This window comes from Danio rerio, chromosome 10 (genome assembly GCF_049306965.1).
Source record: "Danio rerio strain Tuebingen ecotype United States chromosome 10, GRCz12tu, whole genome shotgun sequence".
In the NCBI taxonomy this organism is placed as follows: domain Eukaryota; kingdom Metazoa; phylum Chordata; class Actinopteri; order Cypriniformes; family Danionidae; genus Danio; species Danio rerio.
The window spans coordinates 48,746,577-48,758,899 of NC_133185.1; the positions used below are offsets into that span (position 1 = coordinate 48,746,577).

At 36.5% G+C, this 12,323-nt stretch overlaps 1 long non-coding RNA gene across 2 annotated transcripts in view; it reads right to left on the reverse strand.

The window, feature by feature from the left end:
• LOC137496610 (uncharacterized) overlaps nucleotides 1-11,802 on the reverse strand; it is a 44,205-nt gene extending 32,403 nt beyond the window's left edge. Inside the window, exon 1 of one of the 2 annotated variants that reach the window (XR_011017090.2) lies at nucleotides 11,711-11,802. This is a non-coding gene — a long non-coding RNA (uncharacterized lncRNA). The remainder of the gene's footprint in view (nucleotides 1-11,710) is intronic. The other variant, XR_012386608.1, reaches the window with a different exon arrangement.
• Nucleotides 11,803-12,323: the final 521 nt, after the last annotated feature.

A 12,323-nucleotide genomic window follows, 5' to 3' on the forward strand; every position in this document is an offset into this window, starting at 1 on the left:
GTTTTCAGACCACTTTAGGAAGAGTAAACGTAAATAAATCAATTTCATAGTAAACTATCCATTTAATACAAGTTTACCATTGTGAATCAAGCGCGTTTTCAACACAGGCTTCTTATATACTTGCTCAAAAATAGATTTTGGATCATCTAACACAGACTACAGCTTTAAAATCAGCATTTTCATCCTGGCTGTGTGATATATTGGCACAGTACGCAGGTCAGAGCTCTTCAATAAGCAAAAAGGTGTCGTGTCGAAGAAATTTGCAGCCTTCAATTAGCCGTAAGCAGAGTCAAGCTGATATATGGAGATGTTGCCATTACCTCTGCCATCCAGATCACAACTAATGGACTCTTGAGTATGTGGAGGACGGCCTATTATTGGCCTGAGGAGTGTTTGAAGACCAGAACAGAGGATAATCTCTGGGTTTCACATGCAAAAAAAGAAAAAGGAGGCTTTGATATTTAGACTTAAGGTACTTAGACTTCACACTAAAAATGCTGGATTCCACACAGTTCCTTAATGTTGTCCCAACACAAATGGTTTAAGTGAATTGAACAAACAAAAATTAAGTTGTCCCAAAATGACCTAGGAATAGTGTTGTATCAACTCAATTTTAAAGAATAGCGGTTTCATGATTAGTATTGTCTGCATATATATTTCACCAAAATACCCTAGTAAAACTGTAGTTGTAGCGGCGTTCCATTGCCGCTATTGTTGGTAGAGCAAGCAAGTTTTGTACGCATAAAGTCACAGTCCGTAGGCAAAATAGATGCAAATAAAAACGTCTTTATTTTCCAAGCAACAGAATTACTTCAGCATCTTTCCTTAAGACTGGTTTATACTTCTGCGTCAAGTGACCGGCGTGACCCACGGTGCATGCAACGCGCGTAGCTGTGCATTTATACTTCTGCGCGCTGTTTCTCTTGTTCTGAATTAACACTTCCGAAACGCTTGTGGGCAGTGAGGTGTAAATGTTCCCCTGTGTCGAGTTTCTTCGCTTCTGTTTTGCTTTTCCTGAACACTTCCTGGATGTACAAGTGGCTCAAACTCGCTCATTTTGAGGCAGGAACCGGCGGACGTGCAACAACTTTAACTATGAGGTAAACACAAAACAAAACTTTCCATCAGGAGCTTCTTCAGGGGACTCCACACTTGTAAACAATCGCTCCATTGTGCTCGCGTCCAGCTCGTGCCATTCGCGCAGCTCTCGGTCTCATCGGTATTGGTATCATCATTGATAAAGAGAGAGAATCTCTACGCCCTAAAGCAGGCAAAGATGTTTATTAAGGGTGCTTTCATACCTGCCTTATTTAGTTCGATTAAATCGCACTAGAGTTTGTTTCCCTTTTGGTGCGGTTCGTTTGGGCAGGTTAGAATGCAGCAATCGTACTGGAGTGCGCACCAAAAGCGGACCAAAAAAGCGTATGTATAGTATAAATATTTGTTGACAGCGCTTTACCAACAGAGAGAGAGAGAGAGAGAGAGGAAAACATTACCTGATGGATCGCTGGTAATATTTCCGCAAGATGATCATGTCGCAGTTTAGCTAAATTAATTCACGCCTCCTCCTGAAGTGACGAGCGATGCATTAAACACTGTTTTCCAGCCGCGCTTCATTTTCGTAATGTATAAGTTGTCTAAAGCAGGGATATAATCAGCCAGCGCAGTCGTCCCTCCAGAGTAAAAGCGACATTTTGTGTCCGCCGGTTTTGTTAACCTGCGGGAGTTCATTGGCATTTTCCCGCACGTGAATTCTGACCAATCAATAAGCATTTTATGAAATATGTTTAACAACATCTGGCCAATGAGAGATGTGGATTTTGTCAGATGACTGCATTTTGGTTCGTTTCAATTGGTTCGGACCAAAGCCAGCAGTGTGGTGTGAAAACGACCCAAAGACGGCAGAAAATGCAACAATGCATCATTTATTACCCTTAGTACAGACCAAATGAAGCAAACTACAGATGTGAAAGCACCCTAAAGGTGGTCTCGGTACGCTTTCAAATGAACCCTGGAGGGGTTAGTTTGTGGTGAGAATATGATCCGTACTAAAACAGGTCCAACCGCAAAAAGTACTGCGCCTTTTGGACTAATTCAGCTGCCGTAGGCCGATGCGCTGTGCATTATGGGATATGGAGGAAATATTTGTTGACAGCGCTTTACCAACAGAGAGGGAAAAACATTACCTGATGGATCGTTGGTAATATTTCCGCAAGATCACCATGTCGCAGTTTAGCTAAATTAATTCACGCCTCCTCCTGAAGTGACGAGCGATGCATTAAACACTGTTTTCCAGCCGCGCTTCATTTTCGTAATGTATAAGTTGTCTAAAGCAGGGATATAATCAGTCAGCGCAGTCGTCCGTCCATAGTAAAAACAACATTTTGTGTCTGCCGGTTTTGTTTACTTGCGGGAGTTCATTGGCATTTTCCCGCACGTGAATTCTGACCAATCAATAAGCAGTTTAGGAAATATCTTCAACAACATCTGGCCAATGAGAGATGTGGATTTTGTCAGATGACTGCATTTTGGTTCGTTTCAACTGGTTCGGACCAAAGCCAGCAGTGTGGTGTGAAAACGACCCAAAGACAGCAGAAAATGCAACAATGCATCATTTATTGACCTTAGTACAGACCAAATGAAGCGAACTACAGATGTGAAAGCACCCTAAGACACATGTTTAAATATACAGACAGTAGAATGAAACAAACTAACAGGCTGCATAAAGAAACTTAGCTGTAACATATGCACTGCCTTGTGTGCGGGAGACAGAGTACTAGCTATTCTCCCAGATCAACAGTTACCTTTCCTTAAAGACTGATTTCACGCGGCTGCCATTTTTAAAAGCGAAATCGAGGCTGCAGTGGAAAGAAACCCGGAAGAATCCTTGGGAGTTACATAGGAATGTTGTGTACTTTGCTGTATATCTTATCAGCGAAGAGAAAGTGACACAAATTTATCATTTCACCACCTTCCGGGTGACCCGAAGGTCTGTTCTGAATGAATGGTGAAAATAAAAGGAATATCAGAGCTCAGTTTCAGCTAAATTAAAGGAAATGGCACTAGTTAGCAAACGTTTTCTTTCCCAAACACACGTTTTAGATGCCATTTATCAAACTCGAGTTAATAAACTGATTCTTTCACTATATTAGACTCGTCACGATACTGAATTAAAAGAAAAAACGTCAATTTCGCGCTAACATTTAAGGCAATGTTGATGGCTTTCTTAAAACAGCGCTGATTTGCCATTGTGTTCACGTGCTCAACAGAAATGATTGTGATTGGCCGAGAAGGTCATCAGTTCACCATCCTCTGTTTACCGAGCACAAACACAGACGAGCGATCCGCTTGATGACTCGACTGATCTTTACGGCTGCTTCACGCTCCAGTCTCCGTGTATTTGTGTTTGCACTGGGTCAGAGCGGTAAACTGAGTGCAAACACAGATACACGGCAGCAGAAATGGAGACTCATCAGAGCAGCAACGTTTCTCCAATCTTCTATTGTCCAGTTTTGGTGAGTCTGTGTGAATTGTAGCCTCAGTTTCCTGTTCTTAGCTGACAGGAGCGGCACCCGGTGTGGTCTTCTGCTGCTGTAGCCCATCCGCCTCAAGGTTGGACGTGTTGTGTGTTCAGAGATGCTCTTCTGTAGAGCTCGGTTGTAACAAGTGCTTATTTGAGTTTCTATCAGCTGGAACCAGTCTGGCCATTCTCCTCTGACCTCTGGCCTCAAGGCATTTGCACCCACAGAACTGCTGCTGGATATTTCCTCTTTATCAGACCATTCTCTGTAAACCCTAGAGATGGTTGTGCGTGAAAATCCCAGTAGATCAGCAGTTTCTGAAATACTCAGAGCAGCCCGTCTGACACCAACAACCCTGCCACGTTCAAAGTCACTTAAATCCCCTTTCTTCCCCATTCTGATGCTCAGTTTGAAATGCAGCAGCTCGTCTTGACCATGTCTACATGCATAAATGCAGTGAGTTGCTGCCATGTGATTGGCTGATTAGAAATGTGTGTTAACGAGCTGTTAGACAGGTGTACCTAATAAAGTGGCCTGTGTCACAGCATTCCCATGCTTCTGCTGTATAACGGCTGAGTCTGTCTTCATGTTTGGTTGATCAGAACTAGCAGTAAATTCTTGAACTTGATTGTGTTCTGCTTTGGTCTCCTGGGCGAGATATAATAATGTAAGGGTGTCGTTGGATGTGAACTGCGGGTCAACACGTCTGCTTAACCCGTCATCTGAGAAAGGCCAACGCACAAAGAGCTACAGGAACGGGATCTTGTCATTACCATGGTAACAGGCGCCTGGATACCAATCAGGCTGGAGAGGGGGAGGATGTATTCAAAGTGCTACATAAATCTAAAATTGCGGCACAATTTTCTCTGGCAATTATCCCAAAAAGAGAGAGAGAGAGGGGAGAAAGTATGAAGAAACGAGAGGGATACGAACACCTGATTTGCACTGAGAATGAGCAAAGTCAAATTTACTCTACCAATAGAAGCGGTTTTATTGCAATGATATTTTAATTACTTCTAGATACATTCAAATGTCAATGATCTACTTTATATTTCTTAGTTGCACGCAAGTTTTTTTTATTATTATTATTATTTTTTTATCTCTCTGATGTTCAGCTTTTCTTTAAAGTAAAAATATATGTCATTAGTCTACTTTCCTTTTCTTAGTTGCATACTTTACGTTTTATTATTTATTGTTTTCAGTCTCTTTGATGTTAGGCTCTTTTTTCTTTTTTGCTTTTAGTAAAGTAAAAAAAAAATGTCAATGATCTACTTTGCATTTATTAGTTGCATGTTTTAGGTTTTATTATTTATTTATTTATTTATTTATAATTTATAATTTTTTCATCTTTCTGGTGTTGAGCTTTTTTTCCTTTGTTTTTGGTAAAGTAAAAATAGAGTATGTCAATGATCTTCTTTACAGTATCTACTTGCATGCTTTAAAGTTTTATTTATTTGTTTGTTTGTTTGTTTGTTTATTGTTTTTAATCTCTGATGTTGAGCTTTTTTCCTTTCTTTGTAAAACAAAATGTATGTCAATAATATACTTTCCACTTCTTAGTTGCATGCTTTATTATTATTATTATCATTATTATTATTATTTATTTTTGTTTTTAAATTCTCTGATATTTAACTTTTTTCTTTGTTTGCTTTTGGTAAAAAAAATGCATGTCAATAATCTACTTTCCATTTTCTAGTTGCATGTTTTAAGTTTATTTATTTATTTACTTATTTATTTATTTTTTGTTTTTAATCTCTCTGATATTGAGCTTCCCCCCCACCCCCACCCCCTTTATTTGCTTTTGGTAAAGTAAAAATGCATGTCAATAATCTACTTTCCATTTTCTAGTTGCATGTTTATTTATTTATTTATTTATTTATTTATTTATTTATTTTTGTTTTTAATCTCTCTGATATTGAGCTTTTTTCCCTATTTGTTTGCTTCTGGTAAAGTAAAAATGTATGTCAATTTCATTTTAAAAAAATTGAGATTACAGAATAAACATTACATTTCAAGAATGAAGTCGTTCTATTCTGATAATTTTTTTTATTTAAATTTTAAGAAAAAAAGTAAAAAAAACTACATTTAATTTCAATAATAAAGTCAAGCTCTGAGAAAATAAATAATTAAATTCAGAAAAAGTCAGAATAAATTGTTAAAAATAAAGTTAAAAAACTTAAATTTAACGGAAAAACAACACTAAAAGTCTAGAATAAAAGCAGGTTTTTTTTTTTTTTTTTTAACAATTTTAAGTAACATTTCAATAGTATTATCCCTCTTAAGCAATATTTAATTTTGCCCAGGTAACCTAATTAACCAAGTTAAGCCCTTCATTTACATTTAAGCTGAATATCTTGTGATGGCCTGGGATTTCTGATAGATGTCCGCTCCAGGATGGAGCAACACATATTCTTTCTTATATCTTTATGAATATTAACAAAGTTAAATGTTTAAGAGCCTAAATGATATGATGACCCTAGTGTCATCCCACTACAGAGTAAAACTGGAATAATATAGGTGTGATGGCTTTTCTGTACGCCAAATGATTTGTTAGCTCAGGATCTACCAGCCAGGTCAGAGGTCATGGAGATCTCTTGAGTGGACCTGGACTCTTAGAGAATTATTTGCCATTTTATGTGTTAAATCTTTTAAAGTTAACTCCTTTGCATGTATGCTGCCAGTTTGGATTTAGATTGTACCAGTTTTGAAAAGATGGCTGAGAGTACTGTCAGCCTTGGGTACGGAACAGACTATACGTGGAGTCTGTTGCTGCATCACATTCTGCATACTAACCACCCTAAAAATAGAATTAGTGAGTCCTATTGTAACATAGAGGGATCCATTTGCAGTATATTTATTAAACAGAGTTTAATAATTATAAGCACACAGATGGTATGCGTGTGCAAACTCGCATTAAACACAGTAGTATCAAGTCGAGGGGCTGGCGGCTGGCAAACACAAGGTGATTATTCAGGCATGGGTCAAAGGCAGGCGGCGAGGATCAAAGTCGATATACAGGTTAAGGTTCAGGGCAGGTGGCAGGCAAGACAAGGTCGAGACAGTACAAGGTAATCAACGGGAAAGCAGGCAAAGACGAGAACCGCTCAGTAGTGTTAGCCGGGGCAGAACAAGACTTCGCACTGAAGCGTGTGAGTGCTGCTTATATGTGTGTGACAGGTGATTATGGGATGTGCTGCAGGTGTGTGTGACAATCAGTCAATGAGGATGACGTAATGTGTTAGAAGTCCGGTGATAATGACCTCTGCTGGCCAGCGAGGGGAATGACTGGGACCGAGTCGGTGACGCCTATGGAGTTAGATTCGTTTCTTTATTATTCAATCAAAAGTATTTCGTTTTACAGAAAAATCAGGTATGCAGTAATAAAAAATTAAATATTTCAAATAAAAAACATGTTAAATTAAAAAAACGTATGTCAATTATAATAAAATATTTTGGATTGAAAAAATAAACAATTGTCTTATTATGCAGTTACCACAATTTTCATTGCACACTCATTAATTTTGCTCTCTTTTCTGCTTGTCATTATTGCCAATCTAGAATCTTTGCTTGCGGGTTGAAATGTTTTGCTTGTGACTTGAAAAGTTTTGAACCCATGAATACCCATGGATTCATGAAAAAACCCATGAATTATTCAAACAAACATATGAAGTTTTTGACCAAAATTGAGTGCAATGCAATTAAAAATAAAAGATTTCAAATAATAAAAAAAAACATTTGTTTAAAAAAATTCATACAGCAAAAACTAAACTATTGCCATTTTATGCAGTTACCACCCGATTAATGCATTGTGTGCTCATTCATTTCGCTTTCGGTTTTGTTTCATTTTTGCGGATCTAAAATCTTTGCTTTTGGGTTGAAAACTGCAGCTCAGTGGGCGGGATCTTCTGAAACAACTTATTCTATTGGTCAATCTTGATTGAGGTCACGATTGGCCGCGCCCATTACATTTTCACGCGGTTGGAATCGTAGGCTGCGTCCAAAACCAAATACTTCCATACTATATAGTATGCTAAAATCAGTATGCGAGCTGAGTAGTTTGTACGAATTCATAGAATTCGAAAATCAGTATGCGAGAAGTACCCGGATGATTTACTACTTCCGGTGAGATTCTGGAGTGCGCATCCCATGCATGCTGCGCTATCCCATGATGCCCCGCGAGCGAATTCATGAATGGGAGTGAAGCGATGCAACTGACGCAGGTAGGTCACGTGACCATGACAAAATGGTGCATGTAGTATATCCGAATTCCATTCATACTTTTCACATTCATACTGTATAGAACGTACTTTTATAACGGCTGAGTAGTACGTTTACATTCAAATGCAGTACCTACTGAGTAGTAAGCGGTTTCGGACGCAGCTGTAGTATGTTGAAAAGAGTATGTCAAAGGTTCCTGGATGGTTTACTATTTCCGGTCAAAATTTTAAGTGTAGAACCGTCCATACTCTAACCGCTGATATTACCCACAATACATTGCACGTTGGACGTGAATTCGATTAGAACTACAATCGCGGGTGAAAAGTGTAAATAAACTACAAACCTGTTGGACCCACCATCAAGTACAGAGGCTTCGATAAAGATGTTTGTATGACTGTTTATTAATATCTAGCCAAGTGGGAAATATTGAAATGGCGTTTGTGTGTTATATTTCATCTGCAACAACAATACTGAACTCGTATAAAGACATATTTGGACATTAACATCTGAATGCATAATTATCCAAAACCCTAGCGGCACATTATTAAATCCACTGGCTTTAGCGCAGTCCTGCGCTCACGGGGTCCAGCAGCTGAACACCCTTTCCTGCTGCTACAGGCCGAGATGCAGAGTTCTGATCTGGCTGATTTTGCAAGTTTTGGGTAGAATTATTTGTTCATCTTCTACCAGTTTCATTGTAGCGAGAGGCCTCGTCTTTTTACCTGTCAGCTTGCGGTTTAGGGCTCTACCGTAATACGCAGTGTATGAGCGACCGCCGAAATACCTGCGGCTGGAATAACCGCTCCCTCTGAACTAGTGACTGGCTTGACCGCCGTCAAAATGAGCTTTTTTTAATACTTCATCATCATTTGTTTCACCTTTGCAGGGATGGATTTTAATGCAGGGATTTGGATTTTTTCGGGTCTCGTCGGGTTCGGGCAAAGATCTTCAGCTCTAATGCAGACCTCTCGTTCATATTAAACACGTCTCCCTTCTGTTCAGTCGAAACCGTAAATACTGCCAAACTGCAGGTCACTTTGAAGCGCGACTCATCACGTCACCTCTCCCTCTCCCCCTCTCCCTCTCTCCTCCACATTGTCCTGTGATGAAAACCACACATACGTTTTTGTAGGCAATAAATAAAGGATATTTAATATTTTATGACGGTATAACGGTATTGAAACTGACACCGTTGCTATTTTTAGATCCCGCGGTATACCATAATACCGTAATACCGCCCAAGCCTAGCATGAAGCCATGTGGACATTTTCTTAGTCTATTTGTTTTTTAGCCAATCATGTTTAAACACCTATACAGTGTGTATGACGCAGTTGTGAGAGTTTAATTGCTGACGTTTTGAGGTCGGCCAGAGCGGCCTACAACCTCATTTGCGAGTGTTGAAGCTGGCTTCTGCTGATGAAACTGCAAACCATCTTCAGTAAACTTTATTTTTAATTGAATCTCTGACTCCAGCTCTTCTTCATCTGACAGACGGGTCATTTTTGGGTTAAAACTGTATATATCCCCTATACCTGAACAATATCTAGTCAAATATTATGGGCTTTCATCATGGCAATGATTAAAGAAATCAGTTATGAGAAATGAGATATTAAAATGTTTGGAAATGTGTTGAAAATAACCTCTGTTAAAGAAATTATCTGAGAAATTATTTAAAATGTATATCAAATTTAATTTAATTCTCATTAATCTGTAGTTTTATACAGCAGATTCAGTGGACATTGATCCACTGATATTCAACTTCTGTTATTAAGAGTAAAAAGCGTCCCGAGAGAGCAGTAATGCAGTGGAGATGATGGTCATTGAGTTTCAGTGAATGTTGACCTGCTTTTTAACACTGTTTGACCTGCAGTTTGCTGTGAATGAACTCCCGAAGGACACTAAACCGCTCCCAGCGGATGGGGAATCATCCGTCAGCATTAACAAAACAGCTCGCATACGCTCCTTACACATTATCATCATCATTTAGAGCTATAGAATAATAAACTGAGGTGGTTAAAAAATAATAAATAAAACCATTTCATGATTAAACTCATAATACAAGATCAAACTTGTTAAATCTAATGCAGAAATATTAATAGAAATGTTAAGAATAAACTGATTACATAAAAAAGTCAGAATTTAAAGAAAGAATATATGAATATATACACGAACAATCAAAAGTTTGAGGTCAGATTTTTTTGTATTATTAATTTCATTTTAATAATTTAATAAAATAAAATTATTCTGTTCATCAAGGTGACTTTTATTAAATGTAAAAAAATTGTTAAATATTTATTTTTTACTTATTGTATGTAGTTTCAAATGAAATTATTACTCCAGTCATTATTGCTTTTAATACTATTACCCTTAATAATAATAATAATAATAATAATAATAATAATAATAATAATTCATATAAATATTAGTGTTGGAGCCATTTCTTTCTTTCATTTTTATTATTATGTTTGGATTAAATAGGTTGATTGGATGACATGATTATTATATTAAATTTACATTTGATAATTATTGTATTCAGGTTTGAGTTTTGGCTTTATTGTTTTTAGGGCAGCCAGGTAGTAGGTGATGCAGTAAGTGAAGAGGAAACAATTTTAAGAGCGCGAGTTTGTATGTGGAGGCAGATGCTGATGAGGAATGGAGCTATTTGACGGCACAAGATGTGACAAAAATAAATGATGAAAAAAGGACTCATGCGTCATTGTTTACCCTTACCAAGAGAGCGGCTTAGAGCAAAAATGCAGCTACAATTAGAGTGAAATCTGAAGGATCATGTGACTCTAAAGACTGGAGTAATGAAGCTAAAAACTCATCATTAAAAATCTCAGGAATAAATGATTAAATTAAATTATAAACTATATTTGAACAGTTTTTTATAGTGCAATAACATTTCACAATTTGACAATGTGCACTGTATTTTTGATGAAATAAATGCAGCCTTGGTGAGCAGGAGACGCTTATTTTAAATCATTTATAAATCCCACTGACCCCAAACTTTGACTGGTAGTGTGAATATTTGCCTAATTAACCTTGTTAAGTCTTTAAATGTCACTTTAAGCTGAATACTAGTGTCTTGAAGAATATCAAGTCAGATATTGTGTGCTGTCATCATGGCAAAGAGAAACGACATCAGTTATTAAATAATTAGCAGTTAAAAACACTAAATAAAACCATTTCATGATTAAAGTCTTTATAATACAAGATCAAATGTTAAATTATATATATATATATATATATATATATATATATATATATATATATATATATATATATATATATATATAATGCTGAGAATAATCTCATTAAATTTTGACAATAGTGGTTTTTTTAAAGTCGTAAACGTAATAAACTAATCAATTTTTAATTTCAATGTAAATTTTAAGATTTATTTTTAAATAGAATTTTCAAAAACGCATTAAATTTTGAGAACAGTCATTGTGTTTTTAGAAAAAGCTCATAATATCTCAAAAAAATTATGTAAATGCTGAGAAAAAACTAAATGTCGATAACTAAATGTTAAATGTCGAGAAAAAAGTTGTTTTGAGGAAAACTCATAAAATTTCAAGAAAAATATAAATATTCATAAATTCATTAAATCTCTAAGATAGAAGTCGTGTTTTAATAAATTTTAAACATTAATATTGATAATAAACCCTTTATTTATTTATGTATTTATTTATTATTTTATTTATTTATTTATTTTCTTAACTTGTGGGACAAAAATCACAGATTTTTCAAAATATAAAACTGCAGTACAAACATTATTACATGGAAAAACATATGAAAAAAAACACCATAATCGCAGCACAATGAACACATCTGTCTTGCTAATGCTAATGACATGGCTAGCGCTATTTGTGCATGCTAAAAGCACACTATTTAACAACATATCCATGATTTTCCCACTATTTAACAAAACTGCAGATCGATTAGGGCATGTTTAATAATATTCTTACCTTGTTCCCAATCCCAATCTTCTGCTAAGCTGACGCTCCTGTGTTTACACAAAATCCGCTCGTTTGAACTTTTGAAAAAAAACTTTATTAGCACTTAGCTGACAGTGATTGAAATGATGCCAAAACTGAGAGCCAGTCGTAATTTTTGCTTTAATTAGCAAACAAAAACAGGAAAGGCATACTGTTCCTTGTATAAAAATACAACATTTACAACTAGTTAAATATTTGTTTATTTATTTTAGCATTAAGTTAAACTAATTTTCTCTATACATAATCAAGGTCAGCTTTATTGTCAATTCAACCACATGTACAGGACATACAGAGAATCAAAATGGGCTCTATCTTATACCGGCCAATATATTTCAAAAACATTTGTAATAATTTAGTTTAGTTTAAATTATATTAATAATTTATATATTTGGGTGGTGCAGCTCTGTCACCTCACTGAAAGAAGGTCGCTGGTTCAAGCCGTGGCTCGAATTATTTAAATATTCTTTATTCATTCCTTCATTTTCCCTCAGCTTTGTCCCTTTGTTAATCTGGGGTCACCACAGTGGAATGAACCGCCAACTTATCCAGCAAATGTTTTACACAGCGGATGCGCTTCCATGCT